This window comes from Amia ocellicauda, chromosome 2 (assembly GCF_036373705.1).
Source record: "Amia ocellicauda isolate fAmiCal2 chromosome 2, fAmiCal2.hap1, whole genome shotgun sequence".
NCBI lineage: Eukaryota > Metazoa > Chordata > Actinopteri > Amiiformes > Amiidae > Amia > Amia ocellicauda.
This window is the reverse complement of record NC_089851.1, coordinates 40,911,315-40,923,700: the sequence shown is the minus strand read 5'-3', so window position 1 is coordinate 40,923,700 and position 12,386 is coordinate 40,911,315. Positions and strand designations below refer to the sequence as shown.

Here is a 12,386-nt window from a genome sequence, read left to right as displayed (position 1 = left end):
GAACCAATAGCCACTGTGCAGCTTTTGCAATTTAACATAAATATCTCTGCTTATGTGAATTTCTCCCTTAGATAAAATATTTATTAACATATAATAAAGGAACTAAATACATATAGGGTGTTTCAGCTGTAAAGTCCTCAATATATATATATAAGTTATACTTTCTCCAGCTACCTGCTGAATATAATATAGCCGACTATCTGGGCTTTGTAATTGAAGTCACTGTGAAGGAGTGATAATCATGTTGATTCCTGAAACACGTGATTTTCTACACATTATGCATATATATTTTAGCAGATTTGCACTTGATATCTCTCGTCAGCTCAGCAAGTTTCTAACTTGCCTTTGGAATTCAATCTTGATCACATTGCAAAGCCAGGTCTCTGGATCAATGCTTTGATGAGTTAGCCATTTGATCATGAATGCTAAATATTTTGTATTAGTGTAGGGCACTGTAGTGCTGTAAAGCGCGTTTTCTGCATTGATACGCAGCTGTAATAGATGGAGCCATTTCAAAGCACTCTCGTTGCATACTTATTTGATATTTCAGTTTTATGCTATTTTTATAACTGATTATTTATGTTTTACAATTGTATAAGTCTCATAAGATACCAATTTATACACCAGTTTACACAGTTTATTGTGAAAAGTTAATTTTATTATTAGTTTTTTTTTTATGTATATACGCACATTTTGATAAACAATTGAATAATATAGCTTGGTGATATAGCTTGTCTGCCTGTCCTCTGATTTGCTCAGCAAGTTTATAACTTTTCACACAGGTGACATTTAATAATGTTGAATATTAGAATTTTAGATTGTACTGCCCGTTCATGTTACATACTGTGTGAACTTGAATTAGTACGGGTGAGTGAGTGAGGTTCACTGGTATATCTGGTGCTCCTCGCCCGGGTCTCGCACACAGCGCACCGCACAGAGTTCAGTTCAATAATACAGGCAGCTCCGCAGCCTCTACACTCAAGCCAACTCCAAACACAAAAAACAGCCAGACAAAGTCCCCATATACCATCTGAGCATTACTTCTGAGATTATTCCATCATTTGGCAATAACAACAGTATCCCGCTATTGGTCACAATGCTCAGACCAAAGTTAAAGATGGTGTGGCTCATCACAATAGCAATACTCATGGCATGTATAGGCTAATTATTTGTAATCCTGACCGAGATACAAATGTAGCATAGTGGATCTGTTGTGTTGAAAACCTCCAGTTCCACATTGTATGGTGCACACTTTTTTCTGCAAAGCTGAAGAATATAATGCAATTTTCCATTTAAGTAAATAATCGTAATAATAATAATAAAAGATTTGTTTTTTTCAATGCATTTTTGTATCCCTTTTATAAACGGGATAACCATCTAGGAGCCGATCGCATACTCAACTCCCAAGCAGGATTTGAAATCCACTTACGGGATGGGGAAATGTCATTTTGAAGTGGATTTTAAATCCTGCTTGGGAGTTAAGTCTAGATTATGTCTTTAACGCAAATGGCTCCAGGTCTTGAAGGTTCTGTTTGTTATATGAATGAATTTGAGACAAGAATACTTGATCTTGAATAGGTCAGCTGGTGTAGTTGTTTAAAATGTGTTTATAGCTGATAAGGTTGGGTATCGTTAGAATTTTATCGATCGATTCCAATTCCGATTCTGCTTATCGATTCCGATTCTAATCGTTTCCCAGTTTCGATTCCAATGTGGTAAAAAAATAAAAATAAAAAATGAAGTCAAACACATTTATTCTGTCTTATTTTACAAAACATTTAGTTGCAGCTGAGTACCATGAACAAAAATCAGCAGACTACATACAAACTGAGGACTCGTTTAAGAGCTGTATGTGTGGAAAACTGTTAAATTAACACTAGAAGGGCTGACATTTCGAACTACCTACAAGTGCTAAAGCCGGTCTTTGTAACCAATAGCTCTTTAACAGCTGTGATATGATAATCAAAGGCAAACTATCCCATAAATCTCAGACGTTTTATTAATGAACATCAAATCCAACATTTGTATAGCACAAACTCTGTACTATGTGCAGTAGCAATCACGTACTGATCAGTAGAGTAAAAGCACTCAGTGCCATTTGGACCTGTGTTTCACTCGCAATGTTTTCACAGCACTGACACAAACCCATGAATCATCACTGTCATTGCCAGTATTGCCGATGCCCCTGAATCAGTCATGTTCATATACATGGCATTTCCAAAAGGAGATCTCTTCAGTCTCTGTTTCGAATCCATTTTTATTTGCAGGTAATCACTGTATCCACTCAATCTGACTACAGTTGTAAGAAAACACCTTTTTCAAGCACATGAAAAACTGTAGACAGGTAGAGATTGCCACTTGAGCACCAGAGCGCATGTAGATTAGCGAGGAAGCTCCTGGCAGATCGCTGTTTGGGTCCTCACAAATAACGTGTAAAAAAATCCGGTCTATCTGAAAATGCGCACACAGGAATCGATAAATGGAATTGAAATTTATAACAAGTATCCGATTCTTCACCTTAAGTATCCGATTCCAGAATTGGAATCAATTTTCGATTCCCTAACCCTAATCGCTGACCATATTTGGGATGTTCATTTTTGATTGCATTACCACAATATCCAGAGACAAAAAAAAACTACTTTATATTTGAAAATGTCATAGCGCTTGCTGAAGTCAGTAGCAGCAATGAGGAACAAGACACAGTTGTAGTCCTCAGAAACAAAGTGATGTTCATGAACAAGCAGACAGAGTGATGTGGAGAAAATATCAGGACGTGACAGTAATAATGATAATGATTTTGGGTATATTGTTTCTTCAGAGTCAGATTTCTGTTTTCTGAGATTTCAGGTTATTTAATTGAACACTTTCTTTGGAGTAATAATTTACATATATGTGACTTTTTAAATTGTAGGCCTGTATCTAATAAACTGTTCCAATTCAAGTTTCTTATAACATGTTATGCTTAACTTGAAACCCCCTGTTAAAAATTATTGGAAGGCTCAGATTAGGCAAATTATTGAATCAATTAAGTTATGAAGAACTCAACCGGAATAAGAAACAGAATGGGTAGGGGGTCCTCCAGGATCAGGGTTGAAAACCACTGGCCTACCTAAATGACATGTTTTTATTTTGTTTTTATTGTTAATTTTACTGTTAATGCAAAACTGTATTAAAGTATGACTTGAATTCAGTTTCTTTCTTCAAAAGCCTTGCATTATTTCAATTATATACAGGCAAATGGTATACTAACAGCATTGTTAAATTTAGGAACTTAAAGTCAGACTTGATATACGATTATAATAACTGATATATGATTGATTGATATAATAATGTCATACAGAAGTCAGAATCCAACATCAGATTGTAGTACTGGTTGTATGTGAAAGCTGGAATGACATCAGATTCTGACGTTGCTACAATGAAGAGTCAAAACAGACACAGTAAAAAGATGGAATACAGCAGTACAGTATACAGACAAAACAAAGTAAGCAAGATAGCAAGCAGCTACGTTAGCCTATAAAGGAGAGCACGCAATAAAACAGCTGAAAATATTATTTTAAAACTTTAAAACTAACAGAGATTAAAAGCTTTTTTTCAAAAAGGTGATTTTTAAGACATTTCTTTAAACTATCCTGTGTAGGGGTGCTTCTCAGAGCCTCTGGAAGTGCGTTGCACAACCGTGGTGCATTATTACAGAAGGCTGAGACTATATGATCAAACTAGTGCCATAAATAATTAATTCAAAATATAAATATCATAAACGAAAAAACAAATGGAAAACATTTGAGTTTCGTTTTGAGTTTGCAACAGCGCTAATGTGTGTGCATGTATTTACACAGGGACGTGCAGGGGGGGTGTGTGCCCCTAAATTTTGGTTTTTGTTAAGATGCTCCTCTATTTTCTGTCTAATCATTTTTCCAACATTTTACAAGTAAAGCAGGAGAGACTGATTGGTCTGTAATTTCCTGGCTCAGTTTTCTCCCCTTTCTTGTGGATTGGTTTGACATTTTCTGTCTTCCAGTCAGTTTGCACATCCCCTGTTCTAAGTGTCATTTGGAATATTTGAGTTAGCGGCCTATAAATAATGTACTGTTGTAGTACTGTTGGAAATATACCATCTGGCCCAGGTGATTTGTTTGATTTTAATTCTGCTAGTCCCTTTAGTACCTCCTCCTCATTTATCCTGATCTCTCTTAGGGTTTGACTGGACTGATTGTTAACCTGTGGCATGTTATTACAATTTTCTTTTTGAAATACTCATTTAGAACATTTGCCACATCTTGTTCATTTTTAAGATACTTCCATTTTGCCCTTTATCTGTTTCACTTCCTCCTTTATTGACATCTTGCAATCATAGTATTGAAAAAAGCTCTCTGCATTAGTTTTAGCTCCAAGAGCTTTGTTTCTTTCTATTTCCCTTTTTGCTTTCCTGATCCATATCTTAACATCTCTTTGCAGTTTCGTCTCTATCCCTTTTGTATGCGTTATACAACATTTTCTCTTGCTCTTGATATTTTTTTTGCATACTTCATTTTGGCCAATGTTTCTTGGTCCTCAATTTGCTACGTTTTGGTACAGATTCCTCCTGACCCTCAAGTAGTATATTCTTAAAATATAACCATCCATTTTCAGCTGAATCTGTATCCAGTGTGCCCCAGTCTAACTGTTCTGACTTAGCGCTGACTCATACCTTCAAGGATTGCTTTTCTAAAATTGTACATCATTTTAACAAAACCCTGTAGCTATAAAGTGGGAAAAATCCCAAATTAAAACAAAAATCCCCCTCTTTTGATAGATGGATAGACACACACATAAACATATATATCAGGATTTCATTATGAGGCACACTGTGTACACTATACTGAGACACATACACTACATACTGAGGTGCATACATACACCACCACTGCAAAACAATTTTATGTTTTGGCTGAGTAGTGAGCATGCAGTTTGAGTTAAACTCAGTGTCCATAAATATTTCTACAGTGACACAATTGTCTGACTGTACGCCACCACAATCAATTTCAAATATGTGCTTTAAGTGTAGACTTTCATCTTTAATTTGAGGGCAGTTACATCCAAATCGGTTAACGGTGTAGGAATTACACCCATTTTTATATCTGGTCCCCCATTTTTAGGGGCTCAAAAGTAATTGGACAAACTAACATAATCATTAATTAAATTATGAGTTTCAATAGTTGGTTGCAAATCCTTTGCAATGACTGCCTGAAGTCTGGAACCCATAGACATCACCAGATGTTGGGTTTCTTCCCTGGTGATGCTCTGCCAGGCCTGTATGGCAGTTGTCTTTAGTTCCTGCTTGTTCTTGGGATGTTTTGCCTTCAGTTTTGCCTTCAGTAAGTGAAATGTTGCTCAATTGGATTCAGGTCAGGTGATTGACTTGGCCATTGCAGAACATTCCACTTCTTCACCTTAAAACAGTCTTGGGTTGATTTCGCAGTATGCTTCAGGTGACTGTCCATTTGCACTGTGAAGTACCATCCAATGAGTTTTGAAGCATTTGGCTGAATCTGAGCAGATAATATAGCCCTAAACACTTCAAAATCCATCCTGCTGCTTTTGTCTGCAGTCACATCATCAATAAATACAAGGGAACCAGTTCCCTTGGTAGCCATACATGCCCATGCCATAACATGCTTCACAGATGAGGTGGTATGCTTCGGATCATGAGCAGTTCCTTCCCTTCTCCATACTCTTCTCTTCCCATCATTCTGGTACAAGTTGATCTGGAACAACATCCTATGGACAGATGAGCCAAAGAACTGTACAGGGTTCATTAGATGTTTTTTGGCAACTCTAATCTGGTCTTCCTGTTTCCTGTTTCCATCTTGTGGTAAACCCTCTGTATTTACTCTGGTGAAGTCTTCTCTTGATTGTTGACTTTGACACAGATGCACCTACGTCCTGGAAGGTGTTCTTGATCTGGCCAAGTGTTGTAAAGGGGTTTTTCTTCACCAGGGAAATAATTCTTCTGTCATCCACCACAGTTGTTTTCCATGGTCTTCTGGGCCTTTTGGTGTTCCTGAGCTCACCAGTGCGTTCTTTCTTTTGTTTTGATTTCTCAGCCTAATGATGGCTTGTTTCACTCGCAGTGGCAGCTCTTTGGACTTCATATTGAGGGTTAACAGCAACAGATTCCAAATGCAAAGGTGAAATCAAATCTAGACCTCTCATCTGCTTACCTGTAAATGAACTAATTAAAGAATAACACACACCTGCCCATGGAACAGCTGAGACAGCTGAGCAGTCATTTGTCCAATTACTTTTGAGCCCCTAAAATTGGGGGGGCATAAAAATGGGTGTAATTCCTACACCGTTCACCCAATTTGGATGTAACTATCCTCAAATTAAAGATGACAGTCTACACTTGGCACATATTCCTTTCAAATCCATGGTGGTGGCGTATAGAGCCAAAATGATGGCAATTGTGTCACTGTAGAAATATTTATGGACACTGAGTTAAACTCAAACTGCACGCTCGCTACTCAGCCAAAATATAAAATTGTTTTGCAGTGGTGGTGTATAGTGTATGCCAGTTGTTCTCAAACTTTTTTAACCAAGTACCACCCTTGATCAAATCAAAGCATCCAAGTACCACTGTGGTGGCGTATAGAGCCAAAATAATGACAATTGTGTCACTGTCCAAATATTTATGAACCTAACTGTAAATTACTTTATATTACATTGCTACAACATTGTGGCAACATTGTGTGTTAGCAGGGAAGCCGCCCGCCCTCCTAATACTAGGCTAGAGCACAAGCTACTACACGGACCAACAAGAGTGACTTGTGCCGCTTTACTCCGGTATATCAGTGATATGTAGTCATTGCAGTAGGGATGTGCATGACAAATTATCGATAATTACACAGCTGTTGTCCATGACTATTCGAATAGTTGCATACATACATACATTAAATGCGAAATAATGCAATGTGACATTTTTTGCAATTGTAAAATGTTCTGAACTTTACTTTAAAATACTTAATGTATTGCGAAATACAAAATGTATTAGATCTGTCTAGCTAATTTATACAATTTAGTTAACAATTTACTTTTCCACGTTTCCAAACCACACTGAAAATACAGATTGCCGATCTACGTTCGGAAACATACCTGTGTGTTCGACTTCAAATGAACACAAAATAAATACCAAAAGCTGGCTGTGTATGTTGCTTAATAATATTAGTTTGTTTGTTGTTCCTCTTTCCTTTTCTGTCATTGCTAGTGTTGCAGAAGTGTTTATTTTATGTGGGTTAACATACCAGCTGTAGATTTATGGTAATTTAATTGCACGGCACATATTATACACTTAACAATGTTTTAATTTACTTTGTCAAAGTATTTCCATGCAGAACTTGAGGAAGCCATTGTTCGCATTCTTGATGCACAGATGTCCGCAGACATGGAATTCTGTAGATCATATCTGCAGAATAACACCAATCCCATTGGTGGAGCTGTACAGATCTGCAGACATCTGCGCTAGACAAAGGTATGTTCTAGTTTAGCCAATCACAGACATAACAAATAACAAATCCCAACCTCACATCAATCTTCATTACAGCTAATTAAGTGGCCAAATGTGGGATGCAAGTTTCCCACTGATGTGCCCCCCTCTGCCCCTGTATATTTTAGTTTTCTTCTTCTCATTAATTGACTGCCATGGAATGAAAACACATTAAATACACCAGTGCAACACATGCAACAGCTTTTACTTAAATTTCATTGATGGCTCAAGTGTAGTCTCAAGTGTAGATCTAGCCTCTAGTGCACCAGATTGATGCATTTAACTGTTAACAATTACAACATTTTCTCTTTTGGCATGCCCTTGGACCCCCCTAGAGAGTGCGGGGTCTCCCCGCCACAGTTTCCAAAAATCCAGTGGGAAACACTGAAATCAATATATACTTTTTTTGTTTGTTTTAACTATCAAATGTTAGATTTACTTGTCGATAGTCAAATGTTCGACTATTCGGTGCGGGAATTCGTTATTTTTCAAGTTATTGTTTTTGTATTCATATCTATAGCACATTTATTATCATAAGCATGTCTTACTACCTATTTGTTGCCTAGATTTCTTTTTCTATCAAGATTTATACCAAGTGGATAAACTAGAATACAAATTCATCATTGCACACAAACTAACATTCTACTCTTGATTTGATTTAAGGAAAACATCAAGCTAAACTGACTTCCCTATGTCAGCTGTTCTAAAAAAAATATCACGGGGGACCCCCCAGAACAATCGCTGCCCCAGCTGCAAACACAGAATCCTGTAGGAAACACTCGCATACACTACATACTGAGAAGCATACAGTAAGATTTTACTTCCGCATACAGTAGGATTTTAGCTTACACATTATACTGATACTTCTGTATACAGTGAGATTGATCATCAGTCACATACCCAGTCAGGTCCACATGTATCAGCTCACAGAAAAGCAATTTTTAAGATGTATAGCATTAGGTGAGGGCAGATTTGTATTTATTTTAAACTTCATTCAAATTATTGTCTGGCAATACATAGGAAAGTTTTACATTCCACTAGAATTAGCTCTGTTGGAATAAAACAGTTGTCTCCTGCAATGGGGTTATGGATAATTACAATAATGTTGTGTTATAAGTGTATTGGTGTAGTCCAATACAATATCGTGTTGTTTAAGAAAATAAGAAGAACATAAGGTCTACAAACGAGAGGAGGCCATTCACCCCATCATCTCGTTTGGTGTCCATTAATAACTAAGTGATCCAAGGATCCTATCCAGCCTATTTTTAAATGTTGCCAAACTTTCAGATTCAACCACATCGCTGGGGAGTTTGTTCCAGGTTGTGACAACTCTGTGTGAAGAAGTGTCTCCTGTTTTCTGTCTTGAATGCCTTGAAGCCCAGTTTCCATTCGATGCCCTTCATGATTTTGAAGACTTGGATCAAGTCCCCCCGGTCTCCTCTGTTCCAGGGTGAAAAGATTCAGTTCCCTCAGTCTCTCAGTAGGACATTCCCTTCAGACCTGGAATAAGTCTGGTTGCTCTCCTCTGAACTGCCTCTAGAGCAGCGATATCTTTCTTGAAGTGTGGAGCCCAGAACTGTACACAGTATCCAGATGAGCTCTAACTAGTGCATTGTACAGTCTGAACATCACTGCCCTTGTTCTCAATTCTACACTTTTGACAATATACCCTAACATTGTGTTTACCTTTTTTATTGCTTCCCCACATTGTTAGGATGGAGAAAGTGAAGAGTCCACATAGACTCCTAGGTCTTTCTCATGCGTTACTTCATCTAGTTCTATTCCTCCCATAGTCTAATTATAGTGGACACTTTTGTTACCTGCGTGTAATATCTTGCACTTGTCCACATTGAATTTCATCTGCCAGGTGTCGGCCCACAACTGAATATCATCTGAAGTCCCTTTGAATAGCCTGTGCTGCAGAGATTGTATCTGCTGAGCCACCTATTTTAGAATCATCTGCAAATTTGACAAGTTTGCTAACTATCCCAGAGTCCAGATCATTAATATAGATTAGAAAAAGCAAAGGCCCTAATACTGATCCCTGTGGAACTCCACTAACAACCTCACTCCAGTTAGAAGCAACTCCTCTACTAATAAACACATAATAATAATAATAATAATAATAATAATAATAATAATAATAATAATAATAATAAATAAAATGTAATCATGTTCCACTAGAACGATTTCTGACTAAATACAACTGTCACACCCGCAACATGTGCGGTTCCTTCATAAAACACATTTGAAGGTTTGACAGGTATGACAGTTGTATTTAGTCAGACATCTCAGGAGTTCTAGTGGAATATGATTACATTTTGTATTGTTTTGGATTACAACAATACATGTATATAGCGCAACATTATCGTAATTGTACATAAACCCATTGCGGGAGACAGCTGTCCTATTCCAAAAGAGTCAATTCTAGTTGGACGTATTGCCAGACAATAATTCAAATGGATTTTTAAAGAAATAAAAATCTGCCCTAGTTACACCTCACACTATACATCTTACAAATGGCATTTCTGTGAGTTAATACACGTGAACCTGACCGGACATGTGACTGATGACCGACCGCTCTCACTGTATATGGAAGTATCTCACTGTATGTATCTCAGTATATAGTGTAGGCCTATAACATCTCAGTATGTAGTGTATATGTCTCAGTATGTAATGTATGCCCATCTCAGTATAGTGTATGTACCATGGACTGAATGATGTCCCTAATGGCGCCTCATAATTGACAGATGAACTAATATTATATATATATATATATATATATATATATATATATATATATATATATATATATATATATTAATACATCTAACCTGAAATGTTGTACATCATATATAAACAATACACACACACACACATTGTGTATATTATATATACACACATTATATATATATATAATATACACACATTATATATATATATATATATACACACATTATATATATATATATATATATATATATATATATATATATAAACACACACACATTTTTTTCACGTTTAAAAACCTCCCCCTTAAAAATGGTCTAAGCATCAGGTTATCAGACTGAATCTCGGATGACTGACAGCCAACGTGGCTCTTCCACAACTTCTGGCTGTGCGTTTCCACAAAAAATAAATGCATACATTAATCGAATAACCGCCATATTTTTACTTTAAACCATTATATACATACTATTATTGAAAAAAAACATATAAAGATTGCCTTATGCCTTAAAATCTGCTAACACGGGGTAGTAACCAGTAGCCTAATGTATCGCATGCATAATGGAAAACAAAGGAAATACACATTTAATCAATGAATTACACGACTTATCTGCCTGGTAGAGTATTGTACCATTGATAACAGGCGTAAATCATCACTCTAGCTTTGTGATTCGAGTGTATTTAAATAATTATTTGATTATAATGTTGTTGCTATTTTTATGAAGGTTGTATGTATTATGTACACTGTTAATTACATTGTTTTCACATTTCTAAGTCATCACAGTGGTCCATGTCAAGCGCCAGGGCTGCGTGACTGCTCCACACGAGTGGCGAGCCGATTCCCGGGCGCCGTGTTCAGGAATGTCCGCGGTCTCTGCCCGGGCCCGGCCGCTGCACACAACGCACACTCCCGCACCTAACCTCTACTGGAAAGGCCACACGCACCGTTTAAACTAAAGATCTGCATTGAAAAGCCGTACATGCATCCAAAACTACAACGACATTAACAATAACGACGGGGTGGGTTAAGTTCTGGAGTACTTTTGTGTGAACTGATCATACCCCCCAGTCATTAATCTAAAACCTCACAACACGCAAATGGCCACTTTAAATGCTTCTGTGTGATTCCGGGAGTCGTACGCTTTCATGGGGATCGCCTCAAATGTTTTGAAGGCTCACTCGTAGATATTTTCATCAGTAGTTTAGAGGCGCCATGTTAATAATCCCCCATCACATAACCAGAAACGTCTGCTCATATTTTATTCTTCAACTCTTACATTTTGACAGTATACATGCAGACTCACCTTCTCTAGCGATGGACGTGTGAAAAACGCGCGGCTGTGTGGAAACGCGTGTAGGATTTGACAGAAATGTTACATTTGTATTTCCGGAAGAGTTTGTTATGTCTGGATGTGTGTTTCTGTCTGTCCCCAGTCCGGCTCCGGAGAGGTAAACATAGAGCCGCAGAGCCGCGCACAGAGCCGCGCACAGAGCAGCAGGACTCTAGCGGCGGAACCGAGAGTTGCTTTCTGTCGCCTTTTTGTCTCTAAAAAGAGAAATAATAGAATACATTAATGTTACATGTAATTGTATGTATAATTTAATACTGTAATGAATATACATCTATATATAAACATCATACTTTTCTGTGGGGATATTATATATATATATATATATATATCAGTGCTGTGGTTTGCTGTAAAACTACTATGTAGATGGGATCAGTTAAAAGTATATATTTACGTAATTTTCAGACCATGTAACATTGGACAGGCAACAGATAAATTGTCTCGTTAGTTAGTCGAATATCTAATAATAATAATAATAATAATAATAATAATAATAATAATAATAATTGGTACTCCACTATCTAAACAATTGTTCTTGGTCACTTTAGCAGTATTCTCTGCTATTCACTGTTGCACATCTTGGGACCCTGATCCGTTTTCTAATTTTCAATAGGGATGTCTTTTGAAATGAAGCCCTTGATGTAAAATTATGTATTTCAGTCTGAGTGGAATTGCAACAGTAAAAGCACTTGTGCACTATGTGGCTGAGGCAGTGTGCAGTATGCTATATTGGTCTGTGTGGGCAGAAAGTGTAATAGAGTGGAGATATTTCAATCTGAATGTGC

The 12,386-nt window shown here is 37.1% G+C and overlaps 1 protein-coding gene across 7 annotated transcripts in view; it reads right to left on the bottom strand.

Annotated features, from left to right (window-relative positions):
* zmynd11 (zinc finger, MYND-type containing 11) overlaps window positions 1-11,742 on the bottom strand; it is a 102,712-nt gene extending 90,970 nt beyond the window's left edge. For all 7 annotated transcript variants that reach the window (XM_066723723.1, XM_066723746.1, XM_066723732.1 and 4 more), the window contains exon 1: window positions 11,557-11,742. The gene's annotated coding sequence lies outside the window, so the exon portion shown is untranslated. The remainder of the gene's footprint in view (window positions 1-11,556) is intronic.
* Between the last annotated feature and the right edge of the window lie 644 nt (window positions 11,743-12,386).